At 43.5% G+C, this 22,355-nt stretch overlaps 1 pseudogene across 1 annotated transcript; it reads right to left on the minus strand.

Moving 5' to 3' along the window:
- Positions 1–463: 463 nt before the first annotated feature.
- On the minus strand, positions 464–18,334 carry LOC149748506 (rhodopsin-like; annotated as a pseudogene). Its single transcript, XR_016394013.1, has 3 exons — positions 18,045–18,334; positions 17,199–17,300; positions 464–10,542 (listed from the first exon to the last, which is right to left on the minus strand). The product of XR_016394013.1 is annotated as a rhodopsin-like (transcript).
- Positions 18,335–22,355: the final 4,021 nt, after the last annotated feature.

Here is a 22,355-nt window from a genome sequence, read left to right on the forward strand (position 1 = left end):
ATTTGGTCAATGGGAGGGCCTTCATCCCCACCTTGGGGAGCAGAACCCTTTGCTGGCACCACTTATACCTACGTTACGTGATCTGGCTGCAGGGCCTGGTCCACCCCTACTGCCCTGCCTTTAACAGCCCAGACCAGTCAAGACACGGCAAGAACGGCCTGCAGGCGTGAGGACCTTGCTTCCACCCAGCCCTAGCTGTCCACTCCCCACAGCCTCCACATAACGCTGTGGGTGACGGGGTGGGACAGAGCAGAGCCCGACTGCTGGGGAGCCAGAATGCCAGCCCAGGGCAAGCCCAGGTGCCTCAAGAAACACTCAATCACTGGGAGACTTGGCAGTTCTTTGTGGCCCCAGCTGAAATCCCAGGGGCCACCTCAGGTCCCCAGCCCCTGTGGCCAACTTCAGTTCTGATCCCGGCTTGGAGACAATTACCTCAGGCTGTTTTGCCCACAGATTGTGAGGAAGGAACAAGAGGCTTTTAACCCGGAGATGGAAACAACCTAAGTGTCCATCATCGGATGAATGGATAAAGAAGATGTGGCACATATATACAATGGAATATTACTCAGCCATAAAAATAAATGAAATTGAGCTATTTGTAATGAGGTGGATAGACCTAGAGTCTGTCATACAGAGTGAAGTAAGTCAGAAAGAGAAAGACAAATACCGTATGCTAACACATATATATGGAATTTAAGAAAAAAAATGTCATGAAGAACCTAGGGGTAAGACAGGAATAAAGACACAGACCTACTAGAGAATGGACTTGAGGACACGGGGAGGGAGAAGGGTAAGCTGGGAAGAAGTGAGAGAGTGGCATGGACATATATACACTACCAAATGTAAAATAAATAGCTAGTGGGAAGCAGCCACATAGCACAGGGAGATCAGCTCGGTGCTTTGTGACCACCTAGAGGGGTGGGATAGGGAGGGTGGGAGGGAGGGAGACGCAAGAGGGAAGAGATATGGGAACATATGTATATGTATAACTGATTCACTTTGTTATAAAGCAAAAACTAACACACCATTGTAAAGCAATTATACTCTAATAAAGATGTGAAATAATAATAATAAAAAGAGGCTTTAAACTCAGTAAGCTTAGCGGCTGCAACTCTCATTTTTATTTAGGAAAGAAATGGATTAAGAATTCAAGACTCCATCTCATCTGTTGATCTGTCTCTGCCCTCTGATTCATTCCAAAGACGGGGCTGGTCTATGAGCCAAGCTGGATATTTTCACATTAGGTCCCACTTCTTAACGGGTCTCTTCTGATAACGGCCCCACTGAGAGAGCCACATGGGGGGCATGGGCTACAAATAGGCAGATTCCTAGGTTAAGTGGCACGTGCTGTGAGCTGCCTGAGGTTCCACGGTTTTAGCTTATTCCTTTCCTGTCTACCAGTCAGATCCCAGTCCTGTCTGGGCCCTAACCCCACACCCTCTACCCCTGCATCGCATCTGTCTAGAATTGACCTGCTATGTCCAGTCCTGCCTTCAATTTCTGACCTTTACCCCATCAGCCCAAGGATTACTTCCCCTCCTTAATATGCCTTCTTCTTAAATGTTCCCAAGGAAATGCCTACCCCACCCCAAAGAAGCAAGAAGGAGGAACCAGGGGGGTCTTTTTACAGCTTCCTTTAAGTTCAGAACTGTCAAGGACACCCGAGCCCACGAGCCACAAATTCCACAGCCATCGGAAATGCTGAGTGTGTATAGAAGGTGAGGAGAGAAATGGGGTTCCATATGCTCCCACTCCTAAGAATTCCCAGAGAAAAAAATTTTTTGTAAATGCCAAAAACATGATAGGACTGTCCATGAAATCAGCTATGACAGTTATGAAACATAAGTCATGGTTCTGTTTGTTCTGAAATTTCTTGTTATATCCTCACATGGAGGATGGGCCTAGGGACCTTGCTGGAGCCTCTTTTATAAGGCACTAATTCCATGGCTTAAGCTCCCCCCCACTAATACTATCACAGCAGGCATTAGTATTTCAACATTTGAATTGTAGGGGCTCACAAATATTCAGACCATAGCACTAGGTCATAAAAAGGATATCTTCACCTGGTGCACTCTCTCTTTCTCTCTTGGATAGCTCAGTCTGGTGAAGGACAGCCACCATGTCATGAGGACACACAATCAGCCCTTTGAGAGGTCCACACGTGGCCAAGTCCATGTGGACAGGAACCAATGCACCAGCACCAACTTGCTGGCCATGTGAGTGGATCCTCCAGCCTCAATCAAGCCTTCAGGTGATTCCAGCCCCCAAACCTGCAAGTATTGCAGCTGAGGCTCCAGACATCGATCGTAGGACTGTGTCCTGTCTAAATCCTCCCTCACTCCCATGTCCTGTCTGAATTCCTGATCCACAGAAACTGTGAGATGATAAATGATTATTGTTGTTTTAAGCCTCTAAGTTGTGGGGGTGGTTTGTTATGCAGCATTAGAACTCTAACATACACGTGGCTTCACCTAATCTCAAGAGGATGGGGAAATCTAAGGGTCCCACTGGCCTAGAGATGGGAGAAGCTAGTTATAGGCAAGTATCCTGATCTTACTGGAAGAACTTATCAATGAGCAGTTTTCAGACAAAAACCAGGACTCACACTCCTTCCTTTGATGGTTCATAGATAGTTGTCATCTGAAAAATCAAGGGATTGCTCCTGTCCCAAGGTACCACCAGGAATAATATCCAAGTTCATAGATGTGCAGCAATAACACATTAGAAATTTTTAAATGCCATTGCTGAAAAACGTCCAGATTTCAGAAATATTAAAGGGCAAAAGAATAAGCATCTTGGAATTAATGGAAATGGCATATCACTGTGTTTTCAGTCACATGCTCTCTTATTTCTGCCTGTGTTGTAGTTATTTACCTTTATCTGGGAGATCTGAGGTGGTAGGTTTGGAGATAAAAAGAGAACATGAGTAGAAAGTCTTCATATTCAAAGCAAAGCACGTTGTCTTAGTCCATTCAGGCTGCTATTTAATAATTATTTTTAAAATCCATAGACTGAGTGGCTTAAACAACAATTTATTTCTCACAGTTCTGAAGGCTGGGAAGTCCAGGATCAAGGCGCTGGCAGATTCAGTGTCTGGTGAGGACCTGCTTCCTATTTCATAGATGGCAGTCTTCTGGCTGTGTCCTCACATGGTAGATGGGGCAAGGAATCTCTCTGGGGTCTCTTTTATCAGGGCACTAATCCCATTTATAAGGGCACCATTCCCATAACCTAATAACCTCCTAAGGATCCCACCTCCAAATACTATCACATAGGGGGTTAGTTTTCAACATACAAACTTGTGGGGGGACACAAAGATTCAGTATGTGATTCAAATGATTGAGTGATTTTTATGAATTAAAAAATAAATTTTAATGCAACATAAACTATAGGTACATTGATTACAACTAAGGTCAGTCTGACCTTAACTTATTAAAATAGATTGGATTTAATTGGCCAAGAATGGTCTTATAACTGTATATGTATAGAGAGAGAAATATAAATTTCTCTCTCTCTCACTACAGACACACAGAGAGTAGAGTATATACAGTATACTTAACGTTAGGTAATGTGTACATCCATATGTCATAGCTAGAAATGAAATTCCCTTTAAAACTAGCCCTTAACAAATTATTAGTGGCAAATGCTGGTGTTTTTTATAGTTAAGTTTATAGTAAATCACAGGATATGATAGGATTTGAGCAGGAAACAACTTAATTCTTTTCCCCGGGGCTCATTCAAACTACATTAGTGGATTCAACTTTTACCTCCCCTTAGACAAAAATTCGGGTGAGATCTTGGATCTCATACTTTTGCCTATCACTTTTTTTTATTATGTGTTTGTAAAAAACATATAAAATTTACCATCGTAACCATTTTTAAGTGTACAGTTCAGTAGTATTAAGTATATTCACATTGTTGTGGAACAGATCTCCAGAACTTTTTCATCTGAAAAAAAAGTTCATCTGAAACTCTATTCCCATTAAACAATTCCCATTTTCCCCTCCCCTCAGCTCCTGGTAACCACCATTCTACTTTCTGTTTCTATGAATTTGACTACTTTGTGTATCTCATATAAGTGGAATCAGACAGCATTTGTCTCTTTGTGACTGGTTTATTTCACTTAGTTTAATACCCTCAAGGTTCATTCATATTGGAGCATGTGCAGAATTTCTTTCCTTTTGAAGGCTGAATGATATTCCATTGTATGAATATACCACATCTTGTTTATCCATCCATTGATGGACTTTTGGGTTGCTTCCACCTCTTGGTTTATTGTGAATAGTGCTACCATAAACATGGATGTGCAAATATCTTTTCTAGACTCTGCTTTCAGTTCTTTTGGATTTATACTCAGAAGTGAGATTGCTGGATCATGTAATAGTTCTAGTTTTAATTTTCTGTGGAACTTTCATACTGTTTTCTGTAGTGATTGTACCATTTTACAATCTCACCAAGAGATCACAAGGGTTCCAATTTCTCCACATCTTTGCCAATGCTTATTTTCTGTTATTTTTATAGTAGCCATCCAAATGAGTATGAAGTGTTATTTCATTGCTATTTTGACGTGCATTTTGTCTAGTCATTCTTTCTTTCTTTTGGCTATGCCACTCGGCATGTGAGATCTTAGTTCCCCAACCAGGGATTGAACCCCTGCCCCCTGCAGTGGAAGCGTGAAGTCTTAACCACTGGACCACCAAGAAAGTCCCTGTCTAGTCATTCTTAACTAATAAAAGTCCTTTGTTCATTTTCAGCTCCAAAGAACAATCTCATTTTATAAATGTGATAGGCAGAGTAACACCCCTTTCTCTGGCAAAGATGCCCTAACCAGAGAAACCTGTGGATGTCTTGCTACATTGCAAGGGTGAATTAAGTTTGCAGATGGAATTAAGGTTTCTACAGCTCCCTCAGCCCCCAGGTTGCCAGTAACTTTTCCAGAGCTAGAAGAGATGGAAGCTGGGAGGAGATGTAAGGGGCAGGAGAAACCATCCTTGTCAACGAAGGCGGATATAGTATGATGTTTGCTTCTTCTGGGTGGGGCAGAATCCCAGTGATTATCCTTTCTCTTCTATAGCAAACTCTGTGGGATCCTCAAAGTTATCCCCTCTGGGCCCTTGGGCAATCCTTGTCTCTGGCCAACTGCTTCTCACCCCATCTTCATCCTCTGTAGCCGACGGTAACCTCCAGTCTCTTTCTGATGAAAGTCCATCCCCTTAGGCACGAAGCCTTTTCGGACAGGTCTTTTCCAACAATCCCAAGACCAGATCCTTCCCACGGTCCTCTTGGTTCACAAGAGTGCTCTGGAATCCTTTCCCCACCCCCACCAGGGGTAGATGTGCAATTTTCTCTCCATTGCAAAGATATGTCTTTTCTTGGTCACCAGGAAGGCAGTTTTAGCCACAATCTTTGACCTTCCCAGAGAGGGAAAAATATGCTTAAAATTCATTACTGTGGCTGATTTTACAATCTTGAAATTCTTTGAAACAGTGGTCTGGATTCATTCACCATTTTCTTCTGATGGATATTATAAACTACTTTTCTGTCCTTGCTTTTGAAAATTTTGCCCAAGTTCATTCTTAGTTAATCAATATGTGTTTATAGAACATATCTACATATAAGCCAGAAATAGTTTCATGCAGTGATAATATGGTTACAGTTACAGTAAATGAAATGTTCAAAAGAACTCAGGAATTTTGAGATAATTCACATTTTTTTCTTAACTAATTTATTCTTTTAGAGCTATTTGAACATTTTCCCTGAACCCCTATCCTTTCTGACTTTAAAGTCAATATCATTGCACCATTTCTTTTCTTTTTTTTTTTTTTAAACATCTTTATTGGGGTATAATTGCTTTACAATGGTGTGTTAGTTTCTGCTTTATAACAAAGTGAATCAGTTATACATATACATATGCTCCCATATGTCTTCCCTCTTGCGTCTCCCTCCCTCCCACTCTCCCTATCCCACCCCTCCAGGCTGTCACAAAGCACCGAGCTAATATCCCTGTGCCTTGCGGCTGCTTCCCCCTAGCTATCTACCTTACTACGTTTGTTAGTGTGTATATGTCCATGACTCTCTCTCGCCCTGTCAAAGCTCACCCTTCCCCCTCCCCATATCCTCAAGTCCGTTCTCCAGTAGGTCTGCGTCTTTATTCCTGTCTTACCCCTAGGTTCTTCATGACATTTTTTTTCCCTTAAATTCCATATATATATGTGTTAGCATACGGTATTTGTCTTTTTCTTTCTGACTTACTTCACTCTGTATGACAGACTCTAGGTCTATCCATCTCATTACAAATAGCTCAATTTCATTTCCTTTTAAGGCTGAGTAATATTCCATTGTATATATGTGCCACATCTTCTTTATCCATTCATCCGATGATGGGCGCTTAGGTTGTTTCCATCTCCGGGCTATTGTAAATAGAGCTGCAATGAACATTTTGGTACATGACTCTTTTTGAATTTTGGTTTTCTCAGGGTATATGCCCAGTAGTGGGATTGCTGGGTCATATGGTAATTCTATTTGTAGTTTTTTAAGGAACCTCCATACTGTTCTCCATAGTGGCTGAACCAATTCACATTCCCACCAGCAGTGCAAGAGTGTTCCCTTTTCTCCACACCCTCTCCAGCATTTATTGTTTCTAGATATTTTGATGATGGCCATTCTGACTGGTGCATTGCACCATTTCTATAGGGGAAAAAATCATTTTACAAGAACTCTCAAGTAATTGCAAGTAACTTCAGCCACCATTGCCTCCCTCCCCTTTCCTTCTGTATCTTGCCCAAGTTTAAGTTTCTCAAAGAATTTTCACATCATGAGAAAGATTATTGTTGATGTCATTCATGATATAAACTATCATTCTTAATATCAGTTTAAACTTTCAAATCCAAGTCTAGGATATCAAAACCAACATTATCTTACAAATGAGAAATCCTGAATAATTTCCCCTTTATCGATCGTGTCTTGAGGAAAACACAGAAACTGATCAGTTGTTGACTCTTAGAAGAGAAGGAAGACCTTGAAAAATGGGGAGGAGGAAGACTTACTTTTCACTAAATACCATTTTGAACCTTTTGAATTTTACACTATATGTTCCCAATTTAAAATATTTAATTTTTAAAAAGTAATACTTTACATTTGAAAGTATAAAACTACCATTCTAACAATTAAGGGTACAAGTAGAAGTTACCTTTTGATATCAGAAAATAGAGTTTTAAAAGTTCTAAGGATAAATTGAATTGAGTATTAGATCTAGGACTTACAATTAAGCTTGGTCAATTTTTTGAGTTTTTCTTCTTTTTTCTGCTCTCAGATTGCTTAATATTTCAACAAAAACAAGGAGCTTGGTTTTTGTGGGGCGGTAGTTTGTACAAAGGCATGTCTTACTGACCGATGCATCCATTTTATCATTTGTCGAGAGTCTGCCGTCTATCAGGCTCTGCATACTGTGCCGGGAGACAAAGGTAAAAGCCTGCCCTGGAGAGAGACTTGTGCAGGGAAAAGAGAAGGTGGTGCTTTGAATTCTTAGAGGTGAGGTTGGAGGAAGAGGGAAGTCGTAGAATGAACAGCCAGAGAGGAGGCAAGAAGGACTGGAAGCCAAAATGGAGTCCAGACATGATTTAGAAACCACTAGAATCTGAAACCAAGGACGGCCTAAGGATGGAGAGAATAGTCAAAGCAACTGGTGAAAAAAGGCTCTTTTCCACACTCAAAGCAAAGTGGAGAACCAAGGCCCCAAGTTCCCAAGCAATTTGTCCAGCTCTCAACAGCAATGAAATTATCACCCTGGGCAAAGTCATGTATCTGGCAAATTTAAAGGGAACGTCCTGACCTCCTAAGCTCCTGTAAGGCCTTTATAAGCCTCAGCTTTTCTCATTTGTAAGTCAAGAATAATAACACCTACATTATAAAATTGTTGGGAGGACTTGACCTAGGGTATTTAAAACGTCTTGCATAATATCAGGAGCATTAGAATTGCTCAATACATGGCATCTGTTGTCCTTGTTGTTGTTGTTTTTGTTACCTGTAAATATAACTAAATATCATAACGGTGGATCCCATGGATTGACTCATTCAGTCCTCATTTTACACTCCTTTCAGGATACCTTCCTGTACTGCCAATTCTGTGAAACTAGGAACTACATTTCCCAGACCCCTTTGCTCTTAGGATCCGGGTACCAGCTAAGCTCTACCAATTAGAGGCAATCACGTGAGATTTGGAAGATGGAGGAGATGGAGGCCATCCTCCTGTTGCTGTTTTGCTCCCAAATAAAGTCACAAAGACACAAGTGGCATGGGGGGAGGGGGGAGGGGCGCAGTGGTGGAAGCACCTGCTTGACCTCCAGATCACAGCTGCAATGGTTTGCTCTTGACATCAGTCAAAGATGTCCCCTGATTTCCACTCCTTTAGCCCTTCCAGTGATTTTGTACACATCAAAATCCTGTATTAAATCCTGTCTGTTCAAAATATATAAAGTAATGATTCCTGTTTCTAGAACTGAATCCTGACCGATTCAGAAATGGGTGTTTTATCTAAAGAAATATCATATATAAACTCCTGTGAAAGAATTTATTTCATACTACTGCCCCAAACTTACTTAGATTTAAATTATGAGTTCCTATGTTTAAAGCAGTTCAGTGATCTCTTTATTAATGCCATTCTCTTTGACATAACACAATTAAAGTTTTCTGGGATCCAGAACAGATAACTCTGTATTTATATATCAAATTAAAAGGTAGACTGTATTTTTGTGATGACCATAACCCATCCATTGTGTTTCTTTGTATTTTATTTGGTTGAGAGGAAATCGGTTCCTGAAATAATTTTGTCTCCCAATATCCAGTCTTCTTTACTTTCTTAGTGTTAAGAACCCCAAGTTTTAACTGAGGACATTGCTACCCTGCTACTCTCCCTTAAAGCTAGGTCATAGCTACACGACTAAATTTTGGCCAGTTAGATATAAGAAAAAGTGTTTTGTAACTTCTAGAAAGTGTCTTTAGAAGGATGGTGCAGAGGCTTCTTTCCCCCTCTCTTCTTCCTGTTGGCTGGAGTGTGAATGTGGTGACAGGAGCACTAACAGCCATCTTGGGTCATGAGGTAGTACAGTACTCATGGCAGAGTAGAAGAAAATGAGCCTGTGGCCTACAGAGTTGCCACATAGGCCTGGATTGTGTACCTCCAGATTTCTTTTACATAAGAAAAAATAAATAAATCTCTACCTTTTTAAAGTCACTGTTATTTGCTGAGTTGTTATTACATTAGACAAACCCACCCCTAATTAATAAAGGGGAACAGCCAAACTTCTTTTTCTATCAGCCATGGACTATTTCTCAGCTTCTAAAAACAAGTGCATTCTCAAAAGCTGCCCAACTCCTGAAGCACAGTAAGGCATGCTGCCCAAAATGCTAATCTGGGTTTAGAATTAAAGACATAAAATGATTTCACTGAGGCCGATTCAGTGTATACAGTAGCAAAGTTTGTAAGCCAGATGGATGACTTTGTTTTACTCATATTATTTTCAAAATCAAATCAAGGCATCAATATTAGCTTGAGTAAACAGCAAATCCCCATCCCTAGCTGATGGTCCATTAGGACTAGCGTTACTGATTCAAAATGGCTGAGTTTTTGTTTAAACTGGCCCTCTGCTGGTCACTGTGTGACCACACCACAGTTGACAGCACATCCAATGGTATAATCTGCTTTGCAACTCTCTATTCCAGAGCCCATAGATCAGAGGGTTAAAACACTGGGCAAATGCAAAGACTCCAAAAAGCACCAGATTTAGAGCAAAGAAAAACTCCCCACATCTTTCCCAAACCTACGAATAACAAGGTTGATATTACATGTAAGCCAAACTGCACTAAATGAATAAGGACTGTTTTCCTTGCTTTGATATTTGACCTATTAAAATGGCCAGCCAGTTTCCCTTCTTGGTATATCAGAGAGTAACTTAGAATGATAGACAGAAGAAAGAAAAGGAAAACCATGCCAGTGGCTCTGGCAGGAATGTCATTCAAGACCACTGGGCAAAGGGGTTCAGATTTTAAAACAGCCCCCTGAGTAGAGCTAGTGCCCTCTATGAGCAATAAGCAAGCATTCTTCAGTATAATAATTATCCAAGTCCCAGCCAGAATCCTCTACTTAACTGAATCTACAAACGACAGAGATTTCAAGGGCCAGCAAATTGCTAGGTAGGTGTTGACAGCCATCAAGCCCAGAGTGAAGAGAATCCCTTCTCCAACACTTCGCTGTGCCCCAAACACCACCCAGCACAGGGCTGTTGGCCAGGAGGGCCCACATCCCTTGGAAAACCACCCCCAGACCACAGGATGACATGCACAGCAGATGGGGGCAAAGGAGGACGTATCGGACCTCTTTCCTCAGTTTTGAATTCTGTGACTCGATTGTGATAATGATGACATGTAGCAAAGGAGAAAGCCACCACATATACAGAAGCCTTCACTGTTGCTTCCAGCCTCAGCCAATCTGATGTGCTGCAGTGCTCGGAAGACAAGTTCATGATCTTTGGGGAAACTTGGATCCTGCAGGAGAAAAGAATGAGAAAGGATGAATCTGTGTTAAAGCTTCTTGTGTGGCTTTCTGACCCTCTGACCTTGTGTACAGTCTCAAGGAACAGATTGCACGTTTTTCGGTATAGACGATGACACCTTTAGAGAGTGTTGACATGGATCAGGGAAACTGGAGGAATCATCAGGAGTTCTCTCTTCACTTCAGGGGAGGGACATTGTGATATTAAGATTTATAATAAGAAATATATATATGGTCTTTGCTCCATTTCTGGCACAAAGCTAAAACTCTTGGAACTTCCTAAGTGAGGAGAGTCACAACCGTCTTTTGTTATGTTAATGAGGTGACTTTTGGAAAGCCCCTCGGTCACCTAAGGATGGGGACTGGTTGTCAGGGGCCCCAGCCTTGTGATTAGATGGTTGGAACTTTCAGTCCCACCCCCCTCCTTGAGCCTCCAGGGAGGGAAGAGGGGCTGGAGGTTGAACCAGTCATTAATGGCTAATGATTTAATCAGTCATGGCTGTGTAATGAAGCCTCCATAAAAACCCAAAGGACAAGGCTGGGAGAGCTTCCAGGTTGGTGAACACGTGGAGATTTAGGGGTAGTGGCTCGCCTGGAGAGGGCATGGAAACTTCGTGGCCCCTCCCCATACCTTGCCCTATGCGTTTCTTTCTTTTTTTTTTTTTTGCGGTACGCGGGCCTCTCACTGCTGTGGCCTTTCCCGTTGCGGAGCACAGGCTCCGGACGCGCAGGCTCAGCGGCCATGGCTCACGGGCCCAGCCACTCCGCGGCATGTGGGATCTTCCCGGACCAGGGCACGGACCTGTGTCCCCTGCATCGGCAGGCGGACTCTCAACCGCTGCACCACCAGGGAAGCCCTGCCCTATGCATTTCTGAGTTATATCCTTTTATAATAAACTGGGAGCTTAGTAAGTAAAATGTTTCTATGAATTCTGTGAGCCCCTCTAGCAAATTACTCAAACCCAAAGAGGGTGCAAGTCAGAAACACAGATGACCACATGTACTTGCAGTTGGGGTCTGGCGTGGTGGCAGGGGGATAGTCTTGTAGGACTGAGCCCTTAACCTGTGGGATTTGACACTATCTCTAGACATATAGTATCAGAACCGAGTTGAGTTGTAGGACACCCAGCTGGTGTTGGAGCATTGCTTTGGTTGTGGTGGGTGGACTCCCCCCGCCAGAATTGGAATCAGAACTTTAGACATATGCTCAGATCGTTTAAAAGGAGGGTTTGAAAGATATACTCTCAGTACTCAGCAAATTGCTCAAAAGCAGGTCAAAGTTTTACTCCTTAGGCATCCTTTTCTGTCTTTGATTGTGAGAACTTCTGCTCAATTCGGAGCACAAAGCACAGCATGGTAAAAGTCAGTTGATTAGCCGTCAAACCCATGTTAACACTTAATGCACGCAGAGCTCTGAGGGAGAAGTTAGGGCCAAAGCTGTGAGGAGTGGGGGGAACTCGTTGATGCAAAGACTTGAATTCATCTGGGTCCCTAAGACATGAAAGGGAGACTAACAATAACGACGGCAATCGAGGTTGACGTTTACCAAGTACTTCCCAGGGATCAAAAACTGTGCTCAGAGCATACTCCTCACTAAGACTGGAGTATGTTTTATTTTCCACCACGGGGTTTGTTACGCACTTTTCACAAATGGGGAACCCGAGACTTAGAGAGGATAAGTAATAGCCCACTCAAGGCCGTACGATTATTGCCCAGTGGGACCAGGATTTGGATTTAGGCGTACAATGCCAGAGCCCGCTCTCTCAACAACTACGAGGAGGAAATGCAAGGCCAAATGGATGCGTTCTCCCAGCTCTTCTTTAACCAGTATCGTTTGTCCGACCAACTGGATGCCATTGGTAGGAAAATTGTTTCTGTTGTTAAGGAGCTGGAAGACGGACAGCGCAGGAAGTCGCTGGGATCTCGGGGTTGCTGAGGGATGGGGTCCACTGAAATGGTAAGACGTGCACGGGAGCCTGATAAAGCTTCTCAGGCACGCGCGGCAGGGAATGGCACCCTGTGTGGCAGCCTGGGGAGCCACGATTACATCGTCATTGCTGTCTCTGGGCCAGTCTGCTGTAGAGGTACCAACCGCTGCCTCCCCGCCTGCAGTGCTCCCCAGGGGGTGGACCCCACCATCGCCTCGCTTCCTTGCTTCCTTACGACCTCCTCCTCCATCAAAGTTGCCTGGGCTGGGAGAAGTCTGCCTCGTGGAAAATCGTTCTGCAGGCTGTGCTGTGTCCATCAGCGTCTGTCTCTTAAAAAATCCAACCGTGGGATTCTCAGAGAACGTAGTCCCAGCGTGATGGCATGTAATCGACCTGTCAGCCACGTCGGAGTGTAGATGAGAGGAAGAAAGAGACAGAGAGTGGCTGGAGAGGAGCAAAGAGAAGCAGGGACCACGGAAGCCCTTGCAAGACAGAGAGCAACCTGGGTTCCTGGACTTCTGATTCCACCAAGATGCCCTGCATTTTCTGTCCTTGGGTTCTAAAAATATCACACCCTCCTCTACTATTTGAGCTAGCTTAAACAGGTTTCTATTCCTTTATTCTGCCTTCTAGAGATGAAAGTATATAAAATGGACCCTGAAGAAGCACACTAAGTGCTACTGCTTTCCTAAAGGGCAAACCACAATGGAGGTACGACGATGCCACGCCCTGAAAACTGAAAATGCCGAAGCTCCTTGTGAAATCCCTTGCTGAAGGCCCAATTTTTTTCCTACATATTGTGTTGTCACCCTTTGTGGAGAATTTTCCCTGTTCTGATGGATTTTTGTGCATGGTCACGCTGTTGAACTCCAGGCTTTTATTCTCTCTACTCTCCAGCTCTTCAGAGAGGAATAGAAATTGTAATGGTCACTGTCATTGTCAGACTTTCTTTTAGCTGCAGATTTTTCAGTCAAACTCTTACTAGAACCCCTCAGTAATAAACAGGAAAATGCACATCTGCCGGCATTACACGCCTCCTCCTTAATCTGTTGCTCCCAGAGCACACGGCTGTAACTGCCCTCAGGGTGCCACCCTAGAAATGGAGGGCTCCCATAGAGACTGCATGAAGACCCTGATAAGCGGGAACAAACACTCTGCCTCTGGACTGGAGAATCACATGAACTGGGCTCTAAGCCTAGATTTGCTGCCAAAGAGGAATATGACTTCGGGTACTTAAATCACTTTGCTTCTCTGTTCCTTGGTTCCTTACATCACACCCATGCAGCATTGCCAAACTCCTTATCCTTCCTTTAACTCAGGCCTGGAATATCTGGGCTTTTACCTTATTCTTGAGAACAAGATTACCCCACTCCCGCCCCAGAACGTTCTCATCTATTCCCCGTCTGACTAACGTGAATAGAACTCCTGGCTTTCCAGGACAGGGCCTGCCTTGCGTAGTAGTATTTGATAGGAACTCTGCAGAGCCGGCAGCCCACAAAGGAGAAATTTGCACAATGAAGACATTGCAACCATAGCAAATATTTAGAACACTTTCTGTACATCTGAAATCTCCAGGAGGGTTGCAACTCTGCAAAATCAATGAGGGCAAGTAGTGTTGCCTTTCATTAATTTATGAGACCTCAAGAAAATCAGTCATTTATTCTGGATCATGCAGCCAGAAAGAACATCGCAGTCTCCAAATTCATATTCCTTCGTGGACATATATTTGCATATCAAGAGCTCATGGCAACCAAACCCATATAATAAGCCCTCATCTATACATATTACCTCCACTTAGAGTCTTTTCCTTCTGGAATTCTAAAATGGGGAATAATGTTTCCTTCTAGCCCCAAATGTTACTTTGGCTTCAGGAGTTTTTTTTGTTTTTTTTTTCTGGTACGCAGACCTCTCACTGTTGTGGCCTCTCCCGTTGCGGAGCACAGGCTCCAGACGCGCAGGCTCAGCGGCCATGGCTCATGGGCCCAGCCGCTCTGCGGCATGTGGGATCTTCCTGGACCGGGGCACGAACCTGCGTCCCCTGCATCGGCAGGCGGACTCTCAACCACTGCGCCACCAGGGAAGCCCTGGCTTCAGTTTCGAAGTAAAATCTTGAAGCTTTAGAGATTTATGCAAAGAATTACATTATACCCACAATTTCCCTGAAAACAAAAATCAGAATCAGCCACTCCCTACACAAATCTTGTAAGAAGCGGAGGTGTGGGAGGCTGGAATGGGTACATACAAGACAGCGAAGCACCTGGGTCTCGTCCTAAGTGCCCTGCTGGGGACCAACCAGCAGGCTGCCCACAGCGAGAGACTGAATCTATAAAAGGATTTGGCCAGACCATATATAGAAATAGAGCTCTCACCTACAACCTGCAGCAACGTGCCCAGGAAACCAAGCCCTTAGCTACGGTAACCGGCCCAGGAAGGCAGCCTGCACTATGTCAGACCTGGGGGAAGTCGGATTGCTGTCTCTACTGACAATGCAGGAAGGCAAACAACACCTGTAACAATCAAAACAGCCAGGACATGACGAATAGCTGACAACTTCCCCAATTTTTGTCCCTGCTTCCAACTTAGGACCAACCAGAAGAATCAAATATGTACCCCTAACCGATCATAGGACACCCCACTTCCTACTGGCCACCTCCAGCTTCCCCAGGCCCACAGTCCCCCATCTGAGCTTACCTGAAACCCTCCCTTTTTTCCATCAGAAAGCTTTTCTGCTCCCCTGCCAGTGAGTTTCCTCCAAACTGCAAGTGATGTTGGCTGGCTCCCTTGTTCTAGCAAGTTCTGAATAGATGGCCTTTGCTTTTCTCCTGTGGTTGGTCTTTGTTTATCTCCACATGGGTCTGAAAAGATAGTCCTAGTGGCCCTGAAACAGGACATGCACTTGGAGACGTTTCTCCAGGAAGCTAATGAACTTGGGGCACCCCATGCTTCCTCTCTCTCCTCTGCCCCTTCCGGTCAGCAGCAGGGGCATGGTGGGCAGCTTGGGCCAAGTGAGACAGATTCCCTTCATGGAGGGGCGGCTGCTGCCTTGGCCTCATTGTGAGCTCTGGGTCACTGAGCTGGGGGTGTTTCTCCCTCCTCTCACCTCTGAGGGTCCCCAAGGTAACCATTCCTGAACGGACACCACACTTGAGGAGGAAATCAAAGGAGCACTGGATGTGTACAATGTGAGTGACGGGCCTGGAAGGGAGCATTAGAAAATGATATTTTGTTACGACAGATAACATGTGTTGATGGTTCACTGTGAATGAGACTGACTGCTTTCATCTGCACAAACAAGCTTATTAAGTAGACACTATCATTATTCCCGTTTTTCAGTAAAGAAGACTGAGGGGTGGAGGAAGGAAGTAACTCTCAGGGGTTAATTAGCCCATGACAGTGATGCTGGAATTTGGATAACGCAGTCCAACTCCAGGGCTCACTCCCTAAACCACTGGGCCAGGGCCCTCAGTCAGTGAAGGTTGATATTTAAAGGTTGTAAAGGGGTCCTCACACTTCTTCTCAGGGAGTTGCTGGTTAATGGTGAAGTCTGAATCATAACTCAGTTGTTATGATTTCTGAGATAACATTGTGTTATTGTTATTTGTTGAGTTAGGAAAAAACTCGATTATATTGTAGCCGTATTAGAGTACCATATTGATGCATATGAATTGAATTCTTTATTTTTTTTTGCAGTACACGGGCCTCTCACTGTTGTGGCCTCTCCCGTTGTGGAGCACAGGCTCTGGACGCGCAGGCTCAGCGGCCATGGCTCACGTGCCCAGCCGCTCCGCGGCATGTGGGATCTTCCCGGACCGGGGCACGAACCCGCGTCCCCTGCATCGGCAGGTGGACTCTCAACCACTGTGCCACCAGGGAAGCCCTGAATTGAATTCTTTTTTTAAAAAAAGGAAAAACTATTTTAAAGGCTGAGCAGGTGTTAGGGTCTGCATTGTGTCCCCTCCACCACCAAATTCAGATATTGAAGGCTTAACCCCCAGAACCTCAAAATGTGACTGTATTTGGAGACAGGGTCTTGAAAGAGGCAATTAAGTTAAAATGAGAACATTACGGAGGCCCTTATCCAATCTGACTGGTACCCTATGTCCTTGTAACAGAGGAGACTAGGACACAGAGAGAGAGAGAGACCCTAGATGTGTGTATGTTCAGAGGAAAGGCCATGTAAAGAAGCAGCAAGAGGCCTACCATCTGCCAAGTGGTTGCTGGCAGAAGGCCAGTGAGAAAAGTGGATACTTCCAGAATGGCCCCTAAAACCCTTCCCAAATGATCAGACCTTCTCCTCTCTCACAATAAACATGCCACCTTCTCTTTAAACATGTCTAATTGTGGCCTTACTTCTTTAGCACTTTAAAAATCACTCCAGTCTGTGAAGCTTCTGTGATCACCTCTGTTATTCTCCTCCACGTGGGCAGGAAGGAAGGGAGGGAACTGGTGTTTACTGAACGCCAGGCACTTGACATCAAGAATAAGCACTTAGGGCTTCCCTGGTGGCGCAGTGGTTGAGAGTCTGCCTGCCGATGCAGGGGACACGGGTTCGTGCCCCGGTCTGGGAAGATCCCACATGCCGCGGAGCACCTGGGCCCGTGAGCCATGGCCACTGAGCCTGCGCGTCCGGAGCCTGTGTTCCGCAGCGGGAGAGGCCACAACAGTGAGAGGCCTGCGTACCGCAAAAAAAAAAAAAAAAAAAAAAAAGAGTAAGCACTTACTAAATATTAGCTGTGAGTGTTAACCATCTGGAAAGAGCTCCCAGGGGTGATGCGGAGAACCGGGTAAAATCACAAAGCTTCTGAAGGTATATCCTGTGACTTCTGAAGACAGAAAAATTACATATTTTGCTAGTGAGTGCTTTCCCAGGCAGTTAACCTGCTCTTTTTTATAAAAAGGGGAAATAGTCAAGCTTCCTTCCCCAATTTTTTTCTGATCAAAACTTTGATCTACAGACATTCTTCTAAGCACTCTTAGGATTCCTTAATCTAAAGACACACTACCTTGCTTTAATGAAACATGGCCCTTTCTTAACGCTCAGAAACACTTCTTAAAAAACAATGTGCACCACACACCTACAGTTAATTAATCTTCAACAAAGAGGAAAGAACATACGATGGAGAAAAGACAGTCTCTTCAGCAAGCAGCATTTGGAAAGCTGGACAGCTGCATGTAAATCAGTGAAGTTAGAGCACTCCCTCACACCATACACAAAAATAAACTCAAAATGGCTTAAAGACGTAAATATAAGTCATGACACCATAAAACTCCTAGAAGAGAATATAGGCAAACAATCTCTGACAGAAATCATAGCAATACTGTCTTAGGTCAGTCTCCCAAGGCAAAAGAAATAAAAGCAAAATTAAACAAATGGGACCTAAGCAAACTTATAAGCTTTTGCACAGCAAAAGAAACCATCAACAGAACAAAAAGACAACTCTCAAAATGGGAGAAAATATTTGCAAACGATGTAGAAACCAAACTTATGGTTACCAAGCTCTTAAATCCATAAGCTGGGGATACTCATTAACCAACACAGGCCAAGGCCCTGATGTCAAAGAGCTTACACAATCGGGCTTCCCTGGTGGCGCAGTGGTTAAGAGTCTGCCTGCCGATGCAGGGGATGCAGGTTCGTGCCCCGGTCCAGGAAGATCTCACATGCCGCGGAGCGGCTGGGCCCGTGAGCCATGGCCGCTGAGCCTGCACATCCGGAGCCTGTGCTCTGCAACGGGAGAGGCCACAACAGTGAGAGGCCCGCGTACTGCAGGAAAAAAAAAAAAAAACAGCTTACACAATCCTGAATCTTCTGACAGTTACCTGGCAGGTAGTAAACAGATGGCCTTTCTCCCTTCCTGCCCTATTCCTCCAGATGCCAAAGATCTGTATGATGTCTATAAACCACAAAAAGCAAACAGCAATCTATATGTTGCTGAGAAAATGATTCTCAATATTATTTTTCAGAATCTGAGAGGCTTTTGTCTTTGGTCTATTAGTTTCTAACAAAAGTTCACTTTGTAGCATTTACTTTTGAAATATGCTAAAGCTATTTTAATATTACGTTGTTGCAATTATTAAGCTAGCTGAAAGTTAATTTACCTGTATATGATTTTAGCATTATTAAAGCTTATAAAATAACACAAAACAGCCAAGATGGCGAGTTTTGTGCTTTGCTACTATGCAATCCTCTACTCCATAGTCAGTGGTTTCCTTTCATGCACAGTTAAAATAGTTGCCCCATCCTATCCTAAGGGGCAAGACACACCCTTTCTGTCTCAGTCGACCACGCCTGGCTTTAGCAGTAAACTGGATGTTTCATCAGCACAATCTTGGCAAAGTTGAAACCAGCAGATTCCATGAAGCGCTTTGGTTTTCTCTGACTCAGCATTAGGATTATCATAAACTTTCTATCAGGTTGAATTTCACTTCCCCAAATTAAAGTACAGTTTAATTATAGCTATTCTTACTAACCTTTTTTATATGATGTGACTGGTTTTATTGATGAAAAAGAACTCCCTAAGTTTCGAAATCTACATATAATATACATTGCTTGGTTAAGTATCCCTACCTTTCTTAGGTATCTGCACCATTCATATTATACATGTCACACAAAATCAACTCTCTAGGCCTAAAAACTATGATTTTAAACAAATCTTATAAGTGAAAGTGAAAATTCATGGAGCACCTTAACCTTTTGACTGCTCTGAGAACTTGTACTTAGCACATAATTGATTATTAACTTGAATTTTTACTCAATTATTGTATAATTGATTTCTCTAAATTGTCAGAACCTATATATTTATAAAGTCCCTTTTGCAGGGATATAAGCCCACCTATCACAGCAAAGTTTCTATTACCATCTGAATGGACTTGCATTTGTCCATAGCAAAGTGCACTTATACCAAGTTATTAAATTCATGGTTATTTTCATTAGCATTTATATTTGCCTCTTAGAATTGGCATAGAATTTTGAATCACATTTATAGAGCAAATGGCTATTTCAATATTTATCCTTGTAATTATCTTAAAATATGACCATATATTTATCTTTTTATTTAAGGGACTTATTCCCAAGCAGAAAATATATTATTGTCATTAATGTTACCTTTGCAAACATTATTTGTAACTGTATTCTGTATTTTTCAAAAGAACTTACATTCTAAGTATTGGTGACAAAGAAAATTATTGACTTTGAAAACCCCGATCAAAAAATTTACAGTCAGAATTTTAAAATTCATGCTGATATCCCAGTTTCTCCATTTACACATTTACTCATTCGTTCATTCAATAAACATGAATCGGGTACCTACCACATGGATGAGTATGCAAAGGTGAGTGAGATACAGCCTCTGTCATCAAGAAATTTACTTTGTTGATTTGCAAGTGGGAGCAGGTATGACTGTTCATACACTGGTATCATTTATGAGAGAGACGGCAAAAAGAGAGAGGAGTTTCAAATATTTTAAATTGGAGAATATATATGAAAGTCACAAAGCTTTAGAATAAAGAAAGGTGAGTTCCTTTCTCCTTCTCCCAACAAGAGGATCTGGGGAAGGCATTCTTCCTTCTCTTACATGAAAAATCAGGGCAGGGCTTCCCTGGTGGCACAGTGGTTGAGAATCTGCCTGCCAATGCAGGGACACGGGTTCGAGCCCTGGTCTGGGAGGATCCCACATGCCACAGAGCAACTGGGCCCGTGAGCCACAATTACTGAGCCTGCGCGTCTGGAGCCTGTGCTCTGCAACAAGAGAGGCCGCGACAGTGAGAGGCCCGCGCACCGCGATGAAGAGTGGCCCCCGCTTGCCACAACTAGAGAAAGCCCTCACACAGAAACGAAGACCAACACAGCCATAAATAAATAAAATTAAAAAAAAAAAATCAGGGCAGGAGATGTTGCGATCAGGGCAGTACAGACATGGGGCTAGCAGGAGAAGCCTCCTAGAAGAAGTAGGCCATCAAAAACCTTAATAAGGCTGTCTGAGAAAGACAGAAGGTGGTAAAGAAGCCCTCTAGGAACCACAACTGCGCAAAAAAGGCTGGCCCTGTGTAGAGGAGCTGAGGGCAAATCTGATCCAGACAAATTTATAGATGATGCCTATAGCAGGAGAAGCAGTCAAGAAATTATCTAATTTAAGGAAACACATGTGTTTGAAGGGTACAGTTAGCTAGATCCAGATACTGGCCAACTTTGGGGTTTGGCTCAAATGCCTAAGAGTCTTTCAAAGCCATCAGGATGTTGACGCGGAGTAGCTACCTCATCAAAGAACAAAGGAGCCGTCATCACAGGGATTCTCCGTGTACAACACAACTGGATGAATCCAAGTGCAGGATGCAAGGCCTCCTGGGAGGTGAGGGTGGGCCTTAGATAAGGAAACAATGGCTGCGATGAATAAATCTCAGTGGTGGTTCCCAGCAAAAGCACAGCTGTGCCACTCTGGTCTAGTGAGGCTTGCGCCAGCAGTCAAAGAACCTTCCAAGAGAACTCTAAACCGTCCACATCCATGGGCTCCACAGATCTATCTATGGGTTCCTTAGCTGTAGCAAACTCTAGAATCAGGCTCACCTCACCATTCCCTGGTTATTGCCAATTTTACCTTACTTGAGTATCTACCTCATTTCAAACTGTCAGCCTGCCCTGATCTCAAATGTGTGTTTGCCACTTAGTTTAGGTCTTGACTTTCTAAATTCCTGGTCTCAAAACACTGAATATTATTTCTGGATGATCCAGGACTGGGGGCCGCATGCATCCATTTGCTTTCTTCAGAGTCGTCAGAGTGGTGCCATGCAAATCCCCACCTGGACCCCAAGGAAATGTGACCTGGTCAGAAGGCAAGTATACTAATTAGAGGAAGTGCGGTCTCCAGACCAGAGGATCATAGGTGATAAAAGAGATGAGCCAAAAATGAGTGGGGACGAGACTGGAGGCTTCAGTTTGTGTGACCAGAGCTCTAAGAATCCACATAACCCAGGAGGGATATACTGTCTCTAGATGGTCCTCCCAGAAATAATACATCCTATCCTAAGACTTGCAGATGGTTTGCTGATAAGATTAAGGTGCCTCTTTGTATAATATAACACCAGGAGGTGACTAATTTGATCCTGGAAATGTAATCCATGGAAACCATTCAATGTATTTGTAGGTTCAACAAAGAGGATATTGTAATAACAGCTGAAAATAGAAGGATGCTTATTCCCCGGGAAGCAATGAAAAGCAAAGACCAACACCCAGGAAGCAAAGGGGTCTTGATTAATGTAATGTCCTTATCCACTTAACAGGTACCTCCCACAAGCTGAGAGATATTCACGAGGCTGCCACAGTATTTTTGTATTCAGTGAATATCTACCATGTGCCAGAGTACTGTGAAAAGTGTCTGTAGTTAGTTAAATGGAAAAATAAGGCAGAATTCCTACATTTGCAGAGCTGACAGTCTTTTAGGGAAGACAGATACGTAAGCAAAAAGTTTCAATACCATGAGTTAAGTGCTTTAATTCAAAGTGTCATGGAAACCCAGAGGAGGGAGTCTAATCTTCCCAGAAGGGTCAGGGAAAACTTCTCATGGGCGGTGTCTCTAGAAATTAATAAGGGTTCATCCCTCCAGCTAGCCAGCCTTCCATTCATTCATTCATCACTTATGTGTTGAGTACCTCCGATTGTTCTAGATGCTGTGCATACAACATTGAACAAGACGAAGTCCCTCCCTGCGTGACGTTTACATTCTGATGGGGGAAGTGGATGACATTACCAGGAGAAACTCAGAATGGTTCCTTCAGACCATCCAATATCCACTCTCTGGCCTCATTCCCTCTCCCACGTGTATTTTCCTGAGACCAGAGTGCCTTGACCTCTCAAATGGGAGCAGTTTGATCTTTTTCGTAAGTAC

Source organism: Delphinapterus leucas, chromosome 8, assembly GCF_059928025.1.
Source record: "Delphinapterus leucas isolate spDelLeu-1000000601 "Yukka" chromosome 8, BTC_Dleu_Yukka2, whole genome shotgun sequence".
Lineage (NCBI taxonomy): Eukaryota > Metazoa > Chordata > Mammalia > Artiodactyla > Monodontidae > Delphinapterus > Delphinapterus leucas.